This window comes from Megascapheus bottae, unplaced genomic scaffold (genome assembly GCF_031878675.1).
Source record: "Megascapheus bottae isolate mThoBot1 unplaced genomic scaffold, mThoBot2.hap1 HAP1_SCAFFOLD_41, whole genome shotgun sequence".
Classification (NCBI taxonomy): domain Eukaryota; kingdom Metazoa; phylum Chordata; class Mammalia; order Rodentia; family Geomyidae; genus Megascapheus; species Megascapheus bottae.
In genome coordinates, this window is record NW_028327585.1 from 349,631 (window position 1) to 372,941 (window position 23,311).

Here is a 23,311-nt window from a genome sequence, read left to right on the forward strand (position 1 = left end):
TTTTTTTCTTTTTTTTATTTTTAATTTTATTTTTTTATTGTAATTAGTAAAAGGGTTACATGATATTTGCCAGATAGAAGATGCATTATTTCACAAACATTGATACCCTTTCACATGTCTTGGTACCCGTTTCCCTAGACCCCCACACCCTCCACCCGTCTTGGTTTTCCCCCCTTCCCTATCAAATTTCAAATATCCAAATACAAATAAATTCAATATATCAGATAACAAAGTGAGATACTATGCCAATATGAGATAACCAAGGGACAGCAAAGGAGATGAGAGACAACATAGTACATTAAGGACAACAATCATTCATTATATGGCTTTTGTTTCAATATCCTGGAGGTCCTTTCAATTAGCTTCACATTATATGTCCTTATGTATCAAGATTTTGCTCTATTGCAGATCTCTGCTAGTAGAGCCCAAGGTTTCTACTGATTATGACGAATGAGGCAAACCATGGAGCCTAAGTTCCTTTGAGTCTAGCTTACTTCACTTAATATGATTTTTTCTAAGTCTTTCCATTTCCTAACAAATGGGGCGATGTCATTCTTTCTGACAGCAGCAGAGAATTCCATTGTGTACAAATACCACAACTTGTTGATCCACTCATCAACTGAGGGACATCTAGGTTGGTTCCATATCTTTGCTATGGTGAATAGTGCTGCAATGAACATTGTTGTGCTAGTGGGTTTAGTATGTCCTTGTTTCTGAGTGGTTGGGTAAATGCCAAGTAATGGAATTGCTGGGTCATAGGGGAGTTCTATGTTTAGCCATTTGAGGCGCTGCCACACTGCTTTCCATAGTGGTTGAATGAGTTTGCACTCCCACCAACAGTGTAGTAGTGATTCCTCCTGGCCACATCCCCTCCAGCATCTGTTGTCATTCATTTTCCTGATCCTGGCCATTCTAGCTGGAGTGAGGTGGAATCTTAGACTTGTTTTGATTTGCATTTCTTTTATGACCAGAGATGTTGAGCATTTCTTCATGTGTCTATAGGCCATTGTTGTTTCTTCTTCAGAGAAGACTCTCTTTAAGTCTTTGGCCCATTTTTAATGGGATTGGTGTTACTTCGGAGGTTAGTTTTGGAGTGATTCAATTTTTTGAGTTGTTGATATATTTTAGATATGAGGCCTTTGTCCGTTGTTAGGTTGATGAAGATCTTCTCCCACTCTGTAGGCTTCCTGATTAGTTTACTAGCTATGTCCTTTTCCATACAAAAGCTCTGCAGTTTAATGCAGTCCCACTTATCCAGCCTTTCTCTGATTTGTTGTGATTCTTGGTCTTTATAAGGAAAGTTTCGACCTGTGCCAAGGAGGCCTAGTGTATCTCCTATTCCTTCCTATAAACTTTTCAGTGTGTCAGCTTTTACCTCCAGGTCTTTGATCCATTTGGAGTTAATTCTAGTGCAAGGTGACAAAGAAGGATCCAGCTTTAGTTTTCTGCAGGTGCTTAACCAGTTCTGCCAGCACAACTTGTTGAAGAGGCTATCTTTCTTCCATTCTATTTTTTTGGCTCCCTTGTCAAAGATTAGGTGGCCATAGGTCTGTGGTTTAATATCTGGGTCCTCAGTTCTATTCCATTTGTCTTCAGGCCTGTTCCTGTGCCAGTATCAAGCTGTTTTGAGAATTATAGCTCTGTAATAGAGTCTAAAGTTTGGAATTGAAATTCCTCCAGCGCTGTTCTTTCTGCTAAGAAGTGTTTTTGCTATACGGGGTCTTTTATTATTCCATATGAAATTTTGGATTGCCTCTTCTATTTCTTTAAAGAATGACATTGGGATGTTGATGGGTATTGCATTGAATTTGTAGTTTGCTCTTGGCAAGATTGTCATTTTCACAATGTTGATTCTTCCAATCCAGGAGCATGGGAGGTTTTTCCATTTCCTTAGTTCTCCTTTAATTTCCTTGTTTAGGGTTTTAAAGTTTTCATCAAAAAGGTCCTTTACATTCTTAGTTAAGATAATTCCTAGGTAATTTATTTTCTTTGAGGCTATTGTGAAAGGAGTTTCTTTCCTGATTATTGCCTCGTTCCTCTCACTGTTGGCTTAAAGGAAGGCAGTTGGTTTTTGAGGGTTGATTTTATAGCCTGCTACTCTTCCAAAGCTTTGAATCAGCTCAAGGAGCTTGGGAGTAGAGTCTATAAGATTCTTTAAATACAGAATCATGTCATCTGCAAAGAGGGATAGTTTTATTTCCTCTTTCCCTACTTGGATCCACTTTATGCTTGCTTCTTGCCTTATTGCACTGGCTAGGAATTCTAGTACTATGTTAAAGAGTAGTGGAGAGAGTGGGCATCCTTGTCTCGTTCCTGATTTTAGAGCGAATGGCTTTAGATTTTCACCATTAAGTGTAATACTAGCAGTAGGTTTCCCATACACAGCCTTTATTACATTGAGGAATGTTCCATGGATTCCTAGTTTCTCCAGAGCTTTTAACATAAAGGGGTGTTGGATCTTGTCAAATGCCTTTTCCGCGTCTATTGAGACAATCATGTGATTTTTGTCTTTGCTCCTGTTGATGTGATGAATTATATTAATTGATTTGCGTATGTTGAACCAGCTTTGCCTCCCTGTGATGAATCCAGTTTGATCATAGTGTATAATTTTTTGATGAGTTGTTGTAGACGGTTTGCCAGTATTTTGTTGAGAAGTTTTGCATCGATGTTCGTCAAAGATGTAGGTCTATAGTTCTCTTTCTTTGATGAATCTCTGTCTGGTTTGGGGATCAGGGTTATAGTGGCTTCATAGAATGAGTTTGGTAAGGAACCTTCATTTTCAATTTCGTTGAAGAGCTTGAGGAGTATTGGTGTGAGCTCTGCTTTGAAGATCTTATAGAATTCAGCTGTGAATCCATCTGGCCCTGGGCTTTTCTTAGGTGGAAGTTCTCTAATTGCCATTTCTGTTTCAGAGCTTGAAATAGGCCTGTTGAGTTGGCTTAGTTCTTCTTGGTTCAGCGTGGGTATGTTAATATTGGCTAGGAATTCATCCATTTCATCTAGATTCTCAAATTTGTTGGCATAAAGGTTTGAGAAGTATTCCCTCATGATATTCTGAATCTTGGTAATGTCTGTCGTGATATTACCATTTTCATCTGCGATTTTGTTTATTTCGATATGCTCTCTTCTTTTTTGGTAAGATTTGCTAAGGGCTTGTCAATTTTGTTAATTCTTTCAAAGAACCAACTCCTTGTTTTGTTGATTCTTTCTGTAGTTTTTTTGGATTCCAAATCATTTAATTCTGCTTTGATTTTAATTATTTGCTTTCTTCTACTGGGATTAGGGTTGGTTTGTTGCTCTTTTTCCAGGAGCTTAAGGTGGGACATTAACTTGTTGGTTTGCAATTTTTCCAACTTGTTGTTGTAGGCACTCAGCGCTATAAATTTTCCTTTGAGTACTGCCTTTGCTGTGTCCCAAAGGAGTTGGTAGTTTGTGTGCTCCTTAGTGTTAAATTTCATAAACTGTTGGATTTCTGTTCTGATCTCTTCGATGACCCATTGGTGATTCAACAATATGTTGTACAGTCTCCATGAGTTACACTGTTTTCGTTGGTGGAGATGTGTGTTTAGTTCCAGTTTGATGCCTTTGTGGTCTGAGAGTGTGCATGGAATAATTTCTGTGTTTCTGAATCTGTCCAGGTTTTTTTTATGGCCTAACATGTGATCTATTTTGGAAAATGTTCCATGTGCTGCTGAGAAAAACGTATATTGTGTTGTTGCTGGGTGGAATTTTCTGCAGATATCTGTTAGATGTAGTTGGTCTGTATAGTTGTTCAGTTCTAAAGTTTCTCTGTTGAGTTTTTGCCTTGTTGATCTGTCCATAGGTGAAAGTGGTGTGTTAAAGTCACCGACAATCACTGTATTTCAATCTATGTATGGTTTCAGTGTAAGTAAAGTTTGCGTGATGAAGTTTGGAGCTCCGGGATTGGGTGTATAAATATTTAGGATCGTTATGTCTTCCTGGAGGAAAGGTCCCTTTAGTAGTATGTAGTAACCTTCTTTGTCTTTTCTTACTAATTTTGGTTTGAAGTCTATTTTATCTGATATGAGGATGGCAACTCCAGTCTGTTTATGGGGGCAGTTAGCTTGATAGAGTTTATTCCAACCTCTCAATTTCAAAAGATGATTGTTTTTTTTGGGGTAAGATGTGTCTCTTGAAGACAGCAGAACGATGGCTCTTGCTTTTTGATCCGACTAGACAGTCTATGCCATTTAATTGGAGAGTTGAGTCCATTGATATTGAGAGTTAGGATTGAGAGATATGTATTAGGTCCTACCATTTTTAAAAGCTTTTAGTAGGTTCTGTGTCTTGACAGTTCTTTTGATCCATTTCTTTCCCTATATTGCATTTATTTTGGTTTTCTATGTATAGAACATCTTTCAGAATTCTCTGTAGTGTTGGTTTTGTTGCGACATGTTGTTGCAGCTTTTCCCTGTAATGGAATGTTTTTATTGTTCCCTCAGTTATGAATGAGAGCTTAGCTTGGTAGAGGATTCTTGGTTGGTAGTTATTTGACTTAAGTGCAAGACATATATGCTTCCAGTCACTTCTTGCTTGCATGGTCTCTGCTGCGTAATCTGGGGTTATTCTGATTGGTTTTCCTTTATAGGTTACTGAACCCTTTTCCTTGGCTGCCTTTAGGATCCTTTTTTTGGTTTCTACTGATCCAGTTCGGATTACGATGTGGCGGTGAGATGTTCTTTTCTGGTCAGGTCTGTTTGGGGTTCTAAAAGCTTCTTGTATCTGGATGGGTCTGCCTTCTGGATATTGGGCAATTCTCTGAGATGATTCCCTGAAGTATATTTCCAATACCATTGACCTCTTTCTCCAGACCCTCCTCAATACCAATTAGCCTTAAATTAGGCTTCCTAATTGTATCTTGGACCTCCTGAAGCGTTCTCTCATTTTTCCTAGATTTGGATTGACTCATTTTCTGTTCTTTCTCTATAATAACTAAATTATCTTCAGCCCCGGAAATTCTCTCCTCTGCATTGTCTAACCTGCTATCAAAGCTATCTACTTTATTTTTCATCTCCCTTTTTACTAATTGCTAATTTTTGATGCCTTGCATCTCTTCTTTTAGATCATGTATGGATTTCTTTAGCTCCTTGATTTCCATTTGAGTGGTTAGCTCAGTAGCTTTATTTCATTTGAATATTTGCTGGAGTTCGGTCACCTTTTTATTTGTGGATTCTATGAATTCGTCCATCTTTCTTTGAACAGCCTTTATTATGGCCTCCTTTATGGCTTCTTCTTTTTTACTTATCACCTTGTTTATGGTTTCCTCTTGTTCAGCTATGGCTTCCTCCCTTATCTCTTTCTTTATATTTTCACATTTTTCATTAATGATGTTTATCAATTGCATTTGTACAGCACTTGGAAGACTCTCCTCTAGGTTTGCCAGTGACTGTTCCATTGTCTGTTTACATTGGGTGGGGGAGGTGGGAGATGTTGTTTCTTGATTTGACATTTTTCTTGAGTTTCTTGTTCTGACCATTTGAAAATGGGAGCAAGATTAATACTAAACACGATTATAGTTTTTCAGATATGTCCATCCTTGACCTCTGTAGCTGGCAGACTCTAGATGTTCACAAGTTTTTATTGGTGTTATCACTCTTTCTTTTTGTGCAGTTACAGACTAGTCTAATTATTCACTGATAAGCGATTTATATCCAAAACAATAAGCCTCTCAATCCAGTCTCTATTGTCTTTAAGTCCCTCTGAGCTTAGAGAATGATTAAACACCTTAGATATACAATGTTGCTCAACAGCCATCAAGTGTAGATCCATGCAGTATAAGGATTGAAAGAGGAGCAGAGGTCCAGAGATAGAGAAATAGGATGAGAGAGGTAAGGGGGTAAGTAGGTAGAGTATTTGAGTACAAAGTTTGAAAATATTAGAATAAAACTTACGTGTTGCTACACGACGAGCTCTTAGCCCAACCAGTGGCCTCACAGTGGACCATGGGATGGATCTGCGAGCTTCGGTCTGAGCGTGGTTGGCGGACGTTTTCCTGTGCTGCTTCCAGGGGCGGCCCCAAGCCAAGGGTGTTGGGATTGAGAGTTTCAGGAGCTCTCAGCAGGACCAGCAGGAGGCCCCTCTGTTCCCAGGGTCGGGGCCCAGCTGGGGACGTGGGCTCCAAGGGCAGAGCTGCGCCTTTTTGGTTCTCAGAAGGGGAGCTTGGCTGCTGGTTGGCCCTTCAGATCCCTGCTGTGTTTCCACTGCTTTGTCAGAGTCTGTGACTGTGGGGGGGGCCCTCGGTGGTGTCTTGCTCAGGATTCCCAGCTGGAGGATGCCCACTCAGGAATTCAGGGGGGGAAGATGCTGGCTCCTATTTACCCGCACCCCCTACCCACTGTTGTAAGGTAGGGTCCCAAAGCGCTCCACTCTCCAGATCCACTGGCCTGGTTGAGGAGCTTGGTGGGTGGGTGGGAGCTGGGACAGCTCTGCCTCCCCTGGTGGGGTGCTGAGTCTTAGGGTCCGCCCGCTCCTCAGTCTCCAGTCAGAGGGCTGGGGGTTGAGCCCGTTGGGCGGGTGGGAGTTGGGGCAGCCCCGCCTCCCTTGGTGGGGTGCTGGGTCTTATGGGTAGCCCGCCTGTCAATCTCCAGCCAATGGCCTGAGGGAGGGGGCTGTTGAGGAGAGGGACAGGATTCTAAATTCCTTGCCCCCCTGCTCCCGCCAGTCTTTCTGGGGCAGGGTGTTGGGGTCTGAGTTAAGTTCTATTGCTTGGCCCCCGCTCCGCTTTCCCGATGTGTTTGGGGATGCGCTGTATTACTCACGCCTCTGCGTCCTTCTGCGGGAGCTCCATGGTGGTGGGGAGTCTTTCACTCCCCTCGGGTCTCCGCCGCCGCCTGTGTTCTGTGTCTGGGTTCCGCTGCTTGCTGTTTTGGTTCCGCATCTGGGTTCAGCTACTTCCGCCGTTCGCTGGCCCGGTTCTGTGCTGGTTTCTGCAGCCGTTGGGCTCCCAGCCTGGTGCCCTCCACTGCCGCAGCTTTTCGTGGGTTAGAGCCGGTGCCCGCCCCCGCTTTCCCCGCGTGGAGCTGGTGCCCGCTCAAGCCGCTGTTCGCGGCTTGGCCCAGTGCGGCTTTCCGCGGCTTTGAGCGAGAGGTGGAGGAGGCGTCCTCATGTTCCTAATTCTTTGAGACAGTTGGATGTGAGCTTTATCTGGATTTCTTTTCCGGTTTGAGTCCTTCTCCATTGCTTTTTGAGTTTGTTGTTGTGGATTTCTTTAGATAGTTGGCTCGTGGGACTCCCTGGTTCTCTCTTTTTGTCAGAGAAAGCTAGGCAACGTCCCTATTATCTCGGCGCCATCTTCCTTCTCCCTAGTCTTTCCATTTTCTTACAAAAGGGGCGATGTCGTTCTTTCTGACAGCAGCCTAGAATCTGATTCTGCATAAATACCACATCTTGTTGATCCACTCATCAACTGAGGGATATCTGGGTTGTTTCCATATCTTTGCTATGATAAGAAGGGCTGCAATGAACATCATTGTGCTAGTGGATTTAGTATGCCCTTCTTTCTGGATGGTTGCGTCAATGTTAAGTAGTGGAATTGCTGGGTCATAGGGCAGCTCCATGTTTAGTCTTTTGAGAACCTGCCATACTGCTTTCCACAGTGGATGAACGAGTTTGCACTCCTACCAACTGTGTAGTAGTGATGCCCTTGGCAACATCCCTTCCAGCATCTGTTATTAGTTTTCTTCATCCTGGCCATTCTAACTGGAGCGAAATGGAATCTTAGAGATGTTTTGATTTGCATTTCTTTTATGATCGGAAATGTCGAGTATTTCTTTATGTGTCTATAGGCCATTTTTATTTCTTCTTCAGAGAAGACTCTCTTTAGGACTTTGGCCCATCTTTTAAAAGGATGCTTGTTATTTTGGAGATTAATTTTGGAGTGATTCAAGTTTTTTGAGCTGTTGATATATTTTACATATAAGATCTTTCTCCATTGTATAGTTAGTGAAGATCTTCTCCCATTCTGTAGGCTTCCTAATTAATGGACTAGATATGCCCTCTGCCTTACAGAAGCTCTACAGTTTAATGCAGTCCCACGTACCAGTCTTTCTCTGCTTTGTGGTGATCCTTGGTCCTTATTGAGAAAGTTTGAACCTGTGACAAAGAGACCTAGTGTATCTCCTATTCCTTCCTGTAAAGTTTTCAGTGTGTCAGCTTTTACCTCCAGGTCTTTGATCCATTTGGAGTTAATTCTAGTGCAAGGTGACAAAGAAGGATCCAGCTTTAGTTTTCTGCAGGTGCTTAACCAGTTCTGCCAGCACCACTTGTTGAAGAGGCTGTCTTTCTTCCATTCTATTTTTCTGGCTCCCTTATCAAAGATTAGGTGGCCATAAGTCTGTGGTGGATTGGTTAATTTTTAATGATCATCAAGTAAATTTTTGAAGAAAAACCACGTATGTTTCATTGATAGCTTGACAAGGTATCAACAGTTCATAATTTTTAAAAAGTAAGATATTACTACCACAAGAGGGAGCCCGAGCCCACTCATTGAAACTTTCAGCGCTATTGTTTGAGGTCCAATGCTTCCTCAGCATAGCCTAGTTAATAATGGCTCAAACCTATCATGAAAAAGAATGAAGTTGGAGAATTTGGCTGGCCTGATTCATGTGTTACTACAAATTACAGTACCCAAGACAACATTGTGGCTTAGAGATGGACAAAGAGATAAATAAGCAAAATGGGCTCACACACAAGTTGCCAACTGATTTTCAATGAAGGCTCTACCGTATTTCAATGAAGATGGTCTTTGCAACAGACAGTCTGATACAACCAAATAAATACCTAAAATGTACCTCTCACTTTCTAGATAGTATACATACAGGAAATGATTCTAGATATGAAAAAAAAATTCTAGAAGCTGCTAAAAAAAGATAGGAGACTATCTTTGTAATCTTGAGAAAGGAAAATATCCTTTAAAATAAAAAAATACAGAAGGACTAGATGTCATGGCACATCTCTGAAAATCCAGATTCACAGAAATGAAGAATTCTCATCATAGATCAAATTCACAAGACATTATATGAAAATGACAAAAACAAAAGAGGGCTTGGGGCATTGTCCAGGTAGTAGAGCACCTGCTTAGTACCTATGAGAGTCTCAGTTCAAAATCACCATCGAAAAAAGAGGGCTAGGATTGTGGCTTAGTGGTAGAGTGTAAATGTGCAAGAATCCCTGGGTTCAATTCCTCAGCACCACATACATAGAAAAAAGCTGGAAGTGGTGCTGTGGTTCAAGTGTAGAGTGCTACTTTTGAGCAACAGAAGCTTATGGACAGCACTCAGGCCCTTATTTCAAGCCCAGGACTGGAAACAGCAGAATGCATTCTTTAGTTGGGTGCAGGTGGTAGCTCACAATTGTGTCATCCTCGCTACTCAAGAAGTTTGAGATCTGAGGATTGTGGTTTAAAGCCACTTCAGGTAGAAAAGTCCATGAGAATCTTATCTCCAATAAACCAGGAAAAATCTATAAGTACAAGTGTGTCTCAACTGGTAGAATGCCCAACTTAAGAAAAAAGAAAAAGAAAAGAACAGAACAGAAAAGGCAAAGTGAGAGTATGCATCCCTGAGTTCAAGTCCTACTATTGGCATGAAAAAGATATTTACAATATATGTCCATGCATCTGAAAAAACAAAGAAGTTATGTCCAGAATACATAGAGGACTTACAGTAAAATAATATTAGCTTAAAAAGACAAAAGATCTTTGAACTCTTTTAAATCAATGGTTTAATTGATTTCCTAGTAGAATCATTACTGGCTGATAAATACAGCTATAATGGTATATGGTGCTTAGTGGCTTCTTTGAGGATTTCAGCCGTTGCTCACTGTGATACACTACTTCTGCAAGCACAGTGTGTGTGAAGTTCTAATTCAAAGATATGCATCCTAGACTGAGCTATCCTCCTTTGGGTCCCACAGCACTCAGGTTCCTGGATTGTAGCCTTGGGAGCTTCCTGGCCTCTGGTAGCCTGACTTAAAACTCTCCTGCCCAGCTCCCTCAGACCTCTGGATGGACCTGACTGGTTTGTTTCAGCATCCTAGCATCCTAGCATCCCACCCTTGCTTTTTTTTGCAGTTTAAATTACTGTCTAAAACTCCAACAGTTTAAACTCAAATAAGTTTTTCTAAATCTGGACTTAGTTTCCTTCTTTTTCTAAGATACGTCCAATTGAAGGAGATAAACTTTTAATCACATTAACATCCCTTAAGTCACTGGGACTGGGGGATTAACAGCCTGGTTCCTTTCAGCCTGGGCATGGCACTCATAATTTAAAAAGACACACCAGTTGAGATACAGGGGGCCAGGAAGCTCAGCCTTAAATTTTTCCAATCCTGGGTGGTACACTGATGAGCCAGGTCTTGAAGCATGGTTTTGGCCCAGGGCGAATTAGGCCCGTCTTTGGAGACTGTGTTCTTAAGCTCTTTTAGGGCCGGTCTATTGCCCCCATGGTTAGCATTTACCAAGCTTGGTGGGGAGGAGTAAAATGGTGGCTTGACCCATGCTTTCGGTTTGGGGGAGGAGCCGCCGCTCTATGGCGGCTTAACCTCCTCTTCTGGTGCAGGGGAGGAGCAAGATGGCAACTTGACCTCCTCTTCTGGCTTAACACATGGTGAAGCATGGGAGGAAAGATAGTAAAGTGGCAGAGACCGTTCTGCCTCCCAATTGCCTGCCGCAAATTCTGGGGCAGGAGCACTTGGTGTAGGGCTCTGGAGCCCGATCCCAGGATCAAAGGGGACCAAAAATCCCTCCCTAGGGTTAGGCTCTAAACCTTTCTTTCCTGAGCAGCAGGAGGGCCAACTCTCCAAGACCCTGAGCTCTCCTTAATTAAAGTTTCCTTGGCCCCAGATGTAACTGAGCCAGGATAAAAGCAGGCCTTAAGGGCAGACAATGTCAGAGAGACCCCGAGGTCAGGGTCCTCTCCCAAGTTAATCTTCCCCCTTCTCACCAGGAGCTCCATGCGGTCCCATGCGGCCCAATTGAAAAGAATGGCCACCATTAACCCCGTGTCAAGGCCTCCCAGACATTCTCAGCCTGGGCGTCTGAAATCTCCAAACCTATGCTTTTAAATCTAGATGCTGTGAGTGCCGGGTTCTCATTCTCCAAACTTCTGTGTTTATATCTAGATGCTAGGAGCTCCAGCTCCTCATTCTTGGTGTGAAATTGTCCCATCTTTTCAGGGAGACCGGTACCTCGTCTTCCGCTTGGCTCGGCTCTCAGACAATTCCGCTTCTGATGAGCTTTCTTCTCGTGCCCCACGTTGGGTGCCAGAAATTTCGGGGTTTTTAGTACTTTTCACCTCCTGACCAGCTGGAAGGGCAAAGAGAACACGCCCCAACTAAGACGACACCGAGAAAGGATAGGGCCAGCTGGCCGCCATCACCCAGCCCTCCCTTTTCCAGAGGGAAGACACAGATGCGCCAGGGAGAATGTCACAGCAGACACGTGCAGTCAGAGAGGGTGGCGGGGCCAATCCACAGGTTCAAGGTAGCCTTATTTTACACCACAAACCACAGCCAAACATCCCAGCCAGGAGACAGGCAGGTTGGATCTCCAAAACCAGGAAGTGAGCACTGGGCCATGAGGTAGGCCTTTTACCCTTGATGTGAAGTGTCCCACAGACATTTACATCTGGCTCAGTCTGGAACAAGACTTGAGGGAACACTGAAGACTGGAATTGAGAGGAACTTTATCAACAACCAGGCTTCAGAACAAATGAGCCTTTTTCTATTTATCCAGCTGGATGTCTACAACTTTTTAAAAATAATACACAAAATATGTGGTTTTGACAGCCTTATTTATCTGACATTCTGTTTTGGCAGAGCTCCAGAGGCTGCAACTGTAGTTCATGGATGCCACAAACATAAGACAGTACATTTGACAAATAAGCAATGGGGCTGAATTTATTCCTTGGAAGGCCCAAGCAACCATGTGCTACTTCAAGCTAGTGTTTGAAGGTATGAAAGCTGGCACATACGAGCATGATCTGTGTCTGGATCACCCGTTGTTAGGGTCCCCTTGATTCTTTTCCTTTTGTCTCCTGAATACGGCTTTCCACTGAGGTGCTGAATCAATCATATCATTCTCCTGTCATGTTCAAAAATGAAAAAGCATATATCTAAAGTTAACTTCCAAGTGGCACAGTTGTTGTAGATGCCTGTAATCCCAGCATAAAGAGTAAGGTAAGATGGTCAAGAGTTCAGGGTAATCTTAGCCTGTATAATAAGACCCCTATATTGAAAAAATAAAACCAAAACAATGAAAGTTATACATTCATACAGGATGCCTTCTTACTTGGTCTTACACATGCTGTTTCTTAAGCAGTAACTTTATTTTTCTTTTGGACAGTACTGGGGTTTGAACTCATGACCTCTAGCTTGCTCAACTTGCTTGCTTGCCTGGTTCCTGCCAATTGAACCATGAGTCCAGCCAGATTTTTGCTGGTAATTTTGGACAGAGTGAATGTTCCTATTCCTCTGGCCACAAAGCACTATCCTCTACACCTCAAATGCCTTAAGCCACTAGAGTACTGACAGGAATAGCAGTTTTACTGAAACCACTGAAAGCTGAGGACATATTAACTAAATTAATATATTCTTAAATACTTGTAGGCTGGGCCACATTCCACTTGTAGAAAAGTATCAACTCATTACCCATGCAAAGGTCCCAAAGAAACAGACTGATGAGGGAGAGAAATGGGGTAGGGAGATATTCAGGGTTCTTCATGCTCTGCTCAAAACACTAACAGTTGATAAAATATCAAAACAGCTTCATCCCATAAGTAAAGTAAGTTACAGAAAACCCAAGAAACTGAAACCTGATGGTTAAAACTTGAAGTGTGTAGAGAGAGGTTGAATGGGCAGGCATGCGCACATGAACCCACACACACACACAGACACACACACACACACACACACACACACACACACACACACAAACACACAAACACACACACACCACAAAAGTTGTCTTAATGACCTAAAGCCACCTAGTCTTTCATATGGGAATCAAAAATCAGAATGGAAGTACAACAGTCTCTTCTACATATGATACTGGCAGAACAGGTTAAACACCTGCAGAAAACTAAAGTTGGATCCTTCTATGTCACCATGTACCAGGATTAACTCCAAATGGATCAAAGACCTTGAGGGAAAGGCAGATACTCTGAAAAGTTTACAAGAAAGAAGAGGAGATACATTAGGTCTCCTCGGTGAACCAGAAACACAGCAAATTACAGCAAGTTTGGACAAATGGACTGTAGTAAACTGCAGAGTTTTAGTATGACAAAGGACATAGCTAGCAAGTTAAATAGAAAGCCCACAGAGTGGGAGAAGACCTTCACTAGCCATACAACAAAGGTCTCCTATCTAAAATATATCTACAGCTGAAAGAAATGGAATCTCTCCAAAACGAATCTTCAAAGAAACAACCATCCCATACAAAAATGTGCCACAGACTTGAACGGAGACTTCACTGAAGAAGAAATAAGAATGGCCTCTAGGCATATGAAGAAATGCTCACCATCTCAGGCCCTAAAAGAAATGCAAATCAAAACAGCTCTGAGATTCCACCTCACTTCAGTAAGAATGGCCATGATCCAGAAATCTAATAACAACAGATGCTGGCAGGTATGTGGCCAGGAGGGATCAATACTACACAGTTGGTGGGAGTGTAAACTCTTTCAACCACTGTGGAAAGCAGTATGGTGGTTTCTCAATAGTGGATACTTTGGGGTTGGGACTTTGGCCTAGTGGTAGAGTTCTTGGTAGCATGCAGGAAGCCCCTGGTGTGATTCCTTGGTACCACATACATAGAAAAAGGCCAGAAATGGTGCTGAGGCCCAATGGGTGGAGCCCTAGCCTTCAGAAAAATAAAGAACCCAAGGACTGTTCTCAGGTCCTGAGTCTAAGCACAGGATTGGGAAGAAAAAAAAAGACTAAACATAGAGCTTCCCTATGACCCAGCAATTCCACTACTTGGCATTTACCCAATTGTCCAGAAACAAGGACATAATAAAGCCACTAGCACAGTGATGTGCACTGCAGTACTATTTTCCTTAGCAAAGTTATGCAACCAGCGCTGGTGCCCCTCCCATACTTTGTCTTTGAACTAGTATTTGGTAGAAGTCCTGTAGAGCAAGGTAGCACGTGTGACATACCAGGATATCTTTGGCCTTGGGCCCTCCAATTGCCACCTAGTATTCAGCATGTGTTCCTGGGGAGTTCAGCAGGCTTCAAAGGGCATATTGTTGGAAAGCGAGACCTCAACTTTGAAGTGTGGATGCCATAGCTCATTCCTGTCTTGCCAGCCACTTTCTAAGCAAGGTTCTCAGATTGAATAGTGCAGGTGTTGGGAATAACAGTCCCTAGCACAGGGCCCAGGATGGACTTTGTTAAGGCTTCCTGGAAGAAATGACTACTTCCCTTGCCTCTCTCCCCCTGCACGCTGGAAATCCCTGCCCAGCACCTGTAACCTGGCAGCTGGCATGCCTTGGTGCAGTGGGAGGTCCGCACTGAGTTATTTCCCCATCCTCTGAGGGCATATCCACTTCTTCTGTCTATTCGCCTCCCCCTATATAATCTCTCACTTCCCACCCTAAGCTCTCTTGCTTGCCTGGACTCCATCTTGGGTGGCAGGAGTCTGCTCTTTCCTCGTGCAATAAACCCTCTTCTCTTGAACTGCGTGGAGTTTCCTTTCTGCTCACCTTACATTTTGTGCCGTGACTCAGATGGGGGAGAGGGTCAAGAGTGGCTGGATCCCCTCCTTTTCTCAAGGGTGAATCCACCTTCTTCCCCCCCCACTTCAGACAAGAGAAAGGAAACTCCACTCCTGGACATCTGCCTTTCCCATTGCTGGATGTGCATTCGCTACAATGTTTCCTGTCTTCACCTGGTGAGTGACTCCTGCCTGCAGGCCTCTTTTCTGTCTCCTTTAATCACCCCTGCCTAGGGCTCGCTCCCTGTGTCTACTTTAAGACCCAACACACCCCAATCTGTTCTGGTGAGATTGGATCCCCCCTCCCCCCAATTCTACTTTCCCACTCAACATCCTTATTGACTCTACCAAATGACATCGTCACTGACTCCACCCCCATTCTGCACTGACTCCACCCGTCCCCTGGTGTCCTCACTGACTGCCCCCCCCAACTATGTCCTCACTAAATCTTCCCCTACCTCCTCACTGACCACCCCCCACCCTCACAGACTTCACTTCCTCTTAGTGTTTCTTATTACAATGGGGTCTCATCAGTCTCACCCAAGTCAGGAGAACCCCTTGGGATATCTTTTACACTCTTTAGATGTTCTTCTACTCAGAGACTCCATAAAGCCAAACTGCTCATCTTTTATTGCAATTGTGTCTGACCAAAGTATACGTTAGACAATTGGTCTCAGTGGCCCCCAAATGGGACTTTGGATTAGAATATTCTCAGGAATTTAGACAGTTTCTGCCGAAGCCATGGTAAATGGCCAGAGGTTCTATATGTTCAGGCATTCTTTGCTCTCCATGCTTGCCTTTCTCTCTACCAATCCTGTTCAACTTCCCCTATCCTACTGGCAGAGAGGCGTCCTGTCCCTGCCAAATCACCTAAGAGCCTGGAGTCTCTTCCTAAACCTAAAGTGCCTGATCCCCTACCCATCATTGAAGATTCTGCTTCTCCTCCCCAAGCTGAACCTTTCCTTCCTTCTCCTCCCCCTTCATCTCCTTTTGACTCACCTTCTGCTACTCATACTCGATCTTATACTAGTAGCTCACACCCTACATCAGCCTCCTTATATCCTCTGTGGGTGTTGGCAGGGGCAGAAGGGGTCATTCAATGCATGCCCCCATTTCAATGACAGATCCTTCCCAGATTGAGAAGCAAATAGGATCATACTCCCAAGACCTCAATAATTATATCAAAGAATTTAAATACCTTATTCAGACTTATGACCTCACCTGGCATGACTTATATACAGTCCTGTCCTCTACTCTTAACTCTGAAGAAAAGGAAAGTGTTTGGGTTGCTGCCCAGGCACATGCTGATGAAACCCACCGCCTAGACAATACTTTCCCAGTAGGGGCAACGTCTGTGCCCAGGGAAGAGCCCAAATGGCATTATGAAAATAATGCCCCTGGAAGGTTATCAGAAATAGGATGGTAACCTGCCTGGTAGATGGCCTCCTGAAGGCAGCCCACCATGCAGTCAACTATGATAAAGTAAAGGAGGTTACCCAGAAATCCACTGAAAACCCAGCCGAATTTCTTGATCGCCTTATAGTGACACTCCAGCGTTATACTAAACTGGACCAGGAGTCAAAAGAAGGTATAGTGGTCCGTAATACACATTTCATTTCCCAATGAGCTCCTGATATTAAAAAAAATTGAAAAAGGTGGACGATGGCTTTCAAACCCCTCAAGGAGATCTGCTGAGCATGGCCTTTAAGGTTTTTAACAACCAGGAGGAACAGATAAAATCTGATAAGGCTGCCCGTAATAGGAAAAATTGCCAGCTCCTGGGGGCTGCCCGTCGGGCTCCTCAAAGAAGCACACAACGCACACCACCCAGACCATGCTTTAAGTGTGGCAAGGAAGGCCCCAGGGCAAGAGCTTGTCCTACTCTAAAACCACCTTCTGGACCCTGCCAAAGTGTAGGTAGCGGGGACACTGGGGAATCGAATATCCCTCCTCATCTCTACAAGGTGGGCAAGTCCCTCCCATACCCACCACACCTGGTGAGGAGTTCAACATATCCGAGATGCTCAGCTTGGCAACGGAAGTGCGATGCTGCCCAGGGCTGCTGGATCCCACAAGCATCACAATGGAGGAGCCCAGGGTATGTCTCCCGATTGCAGGCAAGCTACTTGTATCCTTTCTTTTGGATATGGGAGCCAGTTAATCATTGTTACCTGAGTATTCCAGCCTGTCTTTGTCTTCCCAGATCTCAGTGGTGCGTGTAGATGGCCTTACTTTTTCTGTAACTACCCATGTAGATTACATAACTTTCCTTTTTTACATTCTGTTCTAATGTTAATCCACTGCCCCATATCCAAGACTCCCTCAGCGCCTTAAAGCTCTTTTACTTCTCCCCCAATATTGCCTGAGGATCGAGTCTTTCTTAAGACCCTTAATCTGTCTGTTTACATCCTAAGTGGCAGGCCCTGATCAGGTCCTGCTGACTGCTCCCACTGCAGTTTAGCTCAAAGGACAGCCACAGTGGTTTCTTCTGTCAAGAGTGAAAAAAAAGCTCCTGCTCTTGCCCCTTCTATGACGCCAAGGTATCTCGCATCCCTGAAGAAGATGGCACCCTGCCTCTTAAGATTTCTTTTGAATTTCATCCAAGGACACATATGCATGTTCACTACCATGGAACGTTTACTGCTCCTTCTGGACGGACAGCATCCCTGCGTTCTACCCTAATTGAGGATGCCCCTTGTCAGCAGGAAGTACCAGAAAGAGTAGGCCCCCCTTTACAACTATCAGAAGGCAGGAATGTTAAATCTGCCTGGAAAAAATGACTTCTTCCCTTGGATCTCTTCCCCTGCACCCTGGAAATCCCTGCCCAGCACCTGTAACCCTGGCAACTGTCATGCCTGGGGGCAGTGTAAGGTACCCACGGAGGTGTTTCCCCATTATCTGAGGTCATATCCACTTCCACTGTGACTATTCCCTGCCCCATATACAATCTCTCACTTCCCATTCTAAGCTTTCTTCCTTCCGGACTCCATCTTGGGTGGCAGAAGTCTGTTCTTTCCTCACACAATAAACGCTCTTCTCCTGAACTGAGTGGAGATTCCTTTTGCCTGAACTTACAGACTTAAATTTTTAAATGGACAGTAAAGTGTTTGGATAAGAATCTGCGTGTAGGAAGCTTCACTGGTGTGGGAATATTGTGTTGAGCAGAGTGATCTGGCAAAGCTTCTTCAAGAATTTGAATAGGCTTTGAATGGCCAGTGCAATTCTACTGAGAATCTGGAGAAGTGAGATGGGATTAAAGTGAAACACGACAAGCATGGGCTTGGAAAGGATAGCATGAACATGGCATCATGATTGCACCACCTCGGGCCAATGAAATTGGTGACTGATCAGAGGATCTTCAGATTGCTAAAGACTTTACAAGGCCTAGATTCAAGATACAAGGAATCAAGGAACATTTCTAAGAAATGACCAGGAGTCTTGTGATAGATGGCATGGAGGAAAAAATGTGAGGTCCTCAGAATTCCACTGAGAAGATGAACAGGCCCTGGAGAGGGCACTGGCTAGAGAGGACTTCACACGCTCCTAGGTGGCCAGTCGCAGGGTGACCTTCTTTTACACAATCCTCTTTCACCAACGATTGTGTTTCACAATCCTCTGAGATCACCACACAGAGTGTGTGAAACACGTGCTGCCCTAGACACGGTGGAGGTGAGCAGGACAGCCAAAACCCATGGAGAGGAGCCCTGCCCTGTGATGTCCCTCAACTCAGTCCCTAGGGACTGGAAGGGAGGCCATATCAAGAACATCGTGAACCTCAGGGACCCCTGGTCAGAATGCAAGCATCAGCAAATATGGTTACAAAGGGAGAGCTTCTTCTTCATGGACTGACCACAGGAAGACATTGGAGGTGGGAAGATGTTGTGCTTCTTGGTGTCACTTCCAAGATGACAACTGAAGGCTGGGGGAATCTCTGGAGGCTACAATTGTGTGGGGGAAGCCAAGAGAAACTGATTGTAAAACTGTGCATCGGGGAGCCAGGAGAGTGGCCTGGGAGTAGATTGGCTGCCTAGCATGCAGGATTCCTCAGTACCACGTAAACAAAACAAGCTGGAAAGCTTTCTGTGTTTTAAGTGGTAGAGCTATGGACTGGAGACAGCCCAAGGATTACGCTCAGGGCCCAAGTTCAAGGCCTCGGGTCTGCAAACAAATATTCCTTAATAAAAATAAAGGGAAACGAAACTGCACCTGTCCAACTGCAGCAAGTCCCACATTGGCCCCATACTAGAAAGCAAAGAGTTAGGTGGGGCTGGGACCTTAGGAGCAGACTCCACCCACTCTGTCTGGATCCCCAAATTCTGGCCACACCCCATATTCCTTCCTATTTCTCGCTGACCAATGGGATCTGAGACTAGGGGCCACGCCCACATTCCACGCTGCCTAGCAACACTGGTGTGGTCTCTGTAGGCTTACACCACTACCAGCAGCGAATGGAGGTAGAGGTGGCTGAGTTGTGAGCCAGACAATCCAGGTGATTTGGCAATATACCGAGGAGAAAGGAATACTTTTTCGTGAGTGAGAATGTACAGAAGACTTCAAAGAGCCTAGGGATATGGCCTGTCCAGCTTTCCCGTCCCAGAGCTGGCAAGTCAGAAAAACAAGACTAAGAAAGAAACGACTGCAGAAACACCAGCAGCAGAACTGTGCTCATGGACCTGAAGAATTCAAGAGCAACAGGAAAAATGAAAAGGGGAGGCAAGCTCAAACACAACACCAACAACACTGGGCTCTGTAATCCACGTGAGGGTGCAGCCAGAGACCTCGCTGAACCTCAGCTTTGCCTGCCTTAGGGCACAGTCGGAGCAGCCAGGATCAAGAGGGCCCCCAGACCCAAGAAAAACGAGGATCTGGAGAAGCGCTACCAATGCCGGCCTTGTCCATCCCAGAGGCTGTGGACAATCCACAAGTCACGCAGGCCCTTTACCTTAAAGCCCAATCAGGTGCGGATATGACCAAGTAAAATTCAGCCAGGAGCTGCAGGATCAGCAGGCCCGCTGCCAGTTCCTGGACAACCTGGCATCCCAGTGCCAGACCAAGCTGGAGCAGCTGGCTCTGATCCCAGAGAGCAGGAACCATGGTCAATCAGAGGACAGTATGCAGGACACCCGGATGTCTGAGAAGAAGATGAAAACCTGCTTCCTGCAGGCCGTGCCTGACCAGGTGGAGCACTAGAGTCCAGTGCGGGACCTCCAGCGCTGGTGCGCCCAGCTGTCCAAACCCATCAGCGCCCTGGACGACCCCATAGTGCTGTGCAAAGAACACATGGAATTCCTGGACCAGCCGTGTAAGGAGAAAGGTGAGTGTGTCAACCAGCTGACCCAGGAGAAGGTGCAGAAGAAGAAGAAGCTGCAGGAACTCCTGGTGCTGCTTGTGGGGGAAGGCAAGGAGTGTCAGGGCCAGATGCCAGCACTCCCCAAGACTCCTGCTGCTGAGGCCACTTCACACCTGCCAGGCCCTTCCACCACTGAAGAGAGCAAGGTGCAGAAAATCTTTGCAGATGCCCAACTCCAAGAGAGTGTGCAGCCTTCCCAGGTAGAGGCAGGGGGGGCCTGTCGCCTAAAGGCCACCAACATAGAGAAAATGTGATTTGGATGCCTGATACCCAGTCCCCTGAAGAGCTTTCTGGCCTGGGTAACCAGAGATCCCGGTTGGCTCCTTTCTTCTCCAGGCTGAGGAAAATGATGTGCTGCCGATAATGACTCTCAAAAGTCTTGTCAGCCACCATGACAATCTCTTAAGCCTGGACCTGATGGGTCAAGACTGGACTTCAACCACATAGGACAGACACTGTGGGAGCTGGCCCTAACTCGAAATCTAAACAGCCACTGCTTGCCGGGGAAGGGGGACCTTGATAGAGTTTTCTCAAACAATACATTTTTACAAGCGAACATGCAGTGTCATGGTGTAATATTCTAGTACTATATGGTATCCGGGATCTTATTTTAGTTAGGAATTCCAGGTTATCATACCCATTGTTATTTTCTGACATTATCATGCTGATTTATCGAGTAGTTTCCAGAATTTAGGGGACGGGAAAAATTCATATCCTCAGATGACTTATTTTCTGAAGTTTATAGGTTGGTGCATTTGTGATTGTACTCTATCAGGAACACTCAATTTTCTCATTTGTTTTTTCACACACCACAATTTTTGCACACTCTGGTGAAATAAACACTACAAATGGAAAAGTTTATTAAATCTGACAGTTCGGAAAAAGTTATTGATAGAACATCCGATAGGGGTAAAACATAGACCAAGGAAATGCAGAAAGGAAATTTAGACTACTCTATACAATTATAGAACACCTATAGTGACAATATCAGAGATCTCAGGTTTTCCCTTAAGAATTTTTCAAGTGATAAATGTTGCATCCTCTATTAAATCTCATATTCAGAATTTTAAAAAGTTCAGTAATTAGAAGAACATTATAAGGCGTATTAATAAGTTGTGTCTAAATGACAGAAAACAAATCGCAATACACTGGACAAGTTAGTACGTGTAACCAAATACTTGGCAGAAATATGTGGATCATGGTTCAAAGCCAAAGCGCTATATGTGCATGAGAAAAATACCACCCTGAAACTCATTTGAACAATGAGCATATCCCGAAAGGACTGATGACAGGTCATCTGGGGTGTGTGCAAGTATGAGGGCAAAGGAAAACGGAATATAAACAAGTGAATTTCATCCAAGCACATTCTATGATTAGGCCTGCTCTCTGGGTCCTGAGTGCGTGCCTGTGTAACCTAACAAAGAAGAAACTCCTGAAAAGCCTTCTCATCCTTGGTTGTATGTTCCTCAAGGAGACTTAGACACTCCAATCTCTTCTTATTCCTCTTTTCACCATGAGGTGAATGGTTATGCCTCATGCTGCTGCTGATTAACTGTAGAGAAGAAGCTCTCAGGATGGCTTATAACCTTGATCTTCAGATCTCATCCTCCTAAGTCACTAGGACTTACATGTGTTAGCCACCAGCACATGACTCAGAATGTCACTGTTGTAAGTAGTATTCATTTGCCTTTTTCAAGATTTCATTATTCCAGTATTTCTTTGTGAAAGAATTTTTTATCCTGTGCAGGTGCTTGTAATACACTTACTGCACACCTGTCTCCAGTGGTCCAGAAACAACTGACACAGGATCCATCAAAAGAATTACACAGCATTTTTCCCTATCGAGACAGTTTTAGTTTCAAAGATTTCACAAACCTATAATGCAAAAACCTAAGTGGAAAATCCCAGAAATATACCACTAATAAATAAATCACTAATCAAAGCTAAGTCTTAAATTATAGCATTCAGCCAATAAATGGAAACAACTTAGATGCCCCACTACAGATTTACAGATGAATGCATACAAAAAATGTCAGATACACACACACACACACACACACACACACACACACACACAATGGAATTCGACATAGGCAACAGAAAAGATAAAATAAAGGCATTCCCTGAGAATTGGATGAAACTAGGGCAAATCAAACCATGTTAAACGAGGTAAGTCAAGACCAAAGGAACAAAAGGTGAATGGTCTCCTTGATATTTAGATATGAGATCCAAACAGTACAAGAGCAATGACTCAATATTCAGGAACCCAAGGTCATTGACATGGTCTTTGAGATAAAAGTATAACTACTACATATAAAAATCTATGATAGGATACATACTCTATAGACAAAATGTTATATAGATCAATATGTATTTGTCTCCTTAATTCAATTCCAATCTAATTATGAATAAAGTGGTAGAGGAAACCCGGGTCACTGTGCAATGTACCTCTAGATTATCAATGCCGTGACAAACAGAAATCCTGGGAAAATCAATAATGGAGACTATAGTCGATGACCTCCAAGAACTGGGTGATACCTTGAAAGAGATCCAAGAACCAAAGAAGGACATCAGTAGAAAGACCACTACCTCCCCTCTCCAGGTATTCTTCTCCTACATGTGTCTAATGTGGATGCTTATTTTCTTTAAGGTTCTCTGGCATAATTCAGAATAATCACATTCTGAGATTCTGAACCTATTTACATTTACAAAAATTCTTTTGCCAAATCAGGTCTTAGTCGTGGATTCTGACGATTAGGCTGTTGGCACTTCCAAGGCCTCTACCAAGCCCAATACAGATGTGAAGAGGAAGGAGAGATTCATGAATCATCAATTGGGAATGTGCTCTACTGTCTTTCAAAATTGTTCTGACCATCTGCTAATCAAAATAAAAACCGTATTTCGAAAAATAAGATATTTAAGTGAAGTTGGCCTGGGGCCAATCAGAGAAATTCAGGGATTCAAGTACTAAAGGGAAACAGCCACAGCCAGCTTTCCTTTTGGGGACAGAAAAAGTAAATCCTATCATCGAGCAATTTGTAAAGATTAACACTAATTCATTAACAAGACTCCAGCAGGCATCTAGTGTATATTTTGGTTTTGGAAACTTGTCTAAGCCATTGCTCTTATTTGGATAAGTGTTCCCCCAAAGTCCCATGAGTTAAAATCTTGACCCCTGGCCTGCCTGTGTAACCTAAGAAAGAAGAAACTCCTGAAAAGCCTTCTCATCCTTG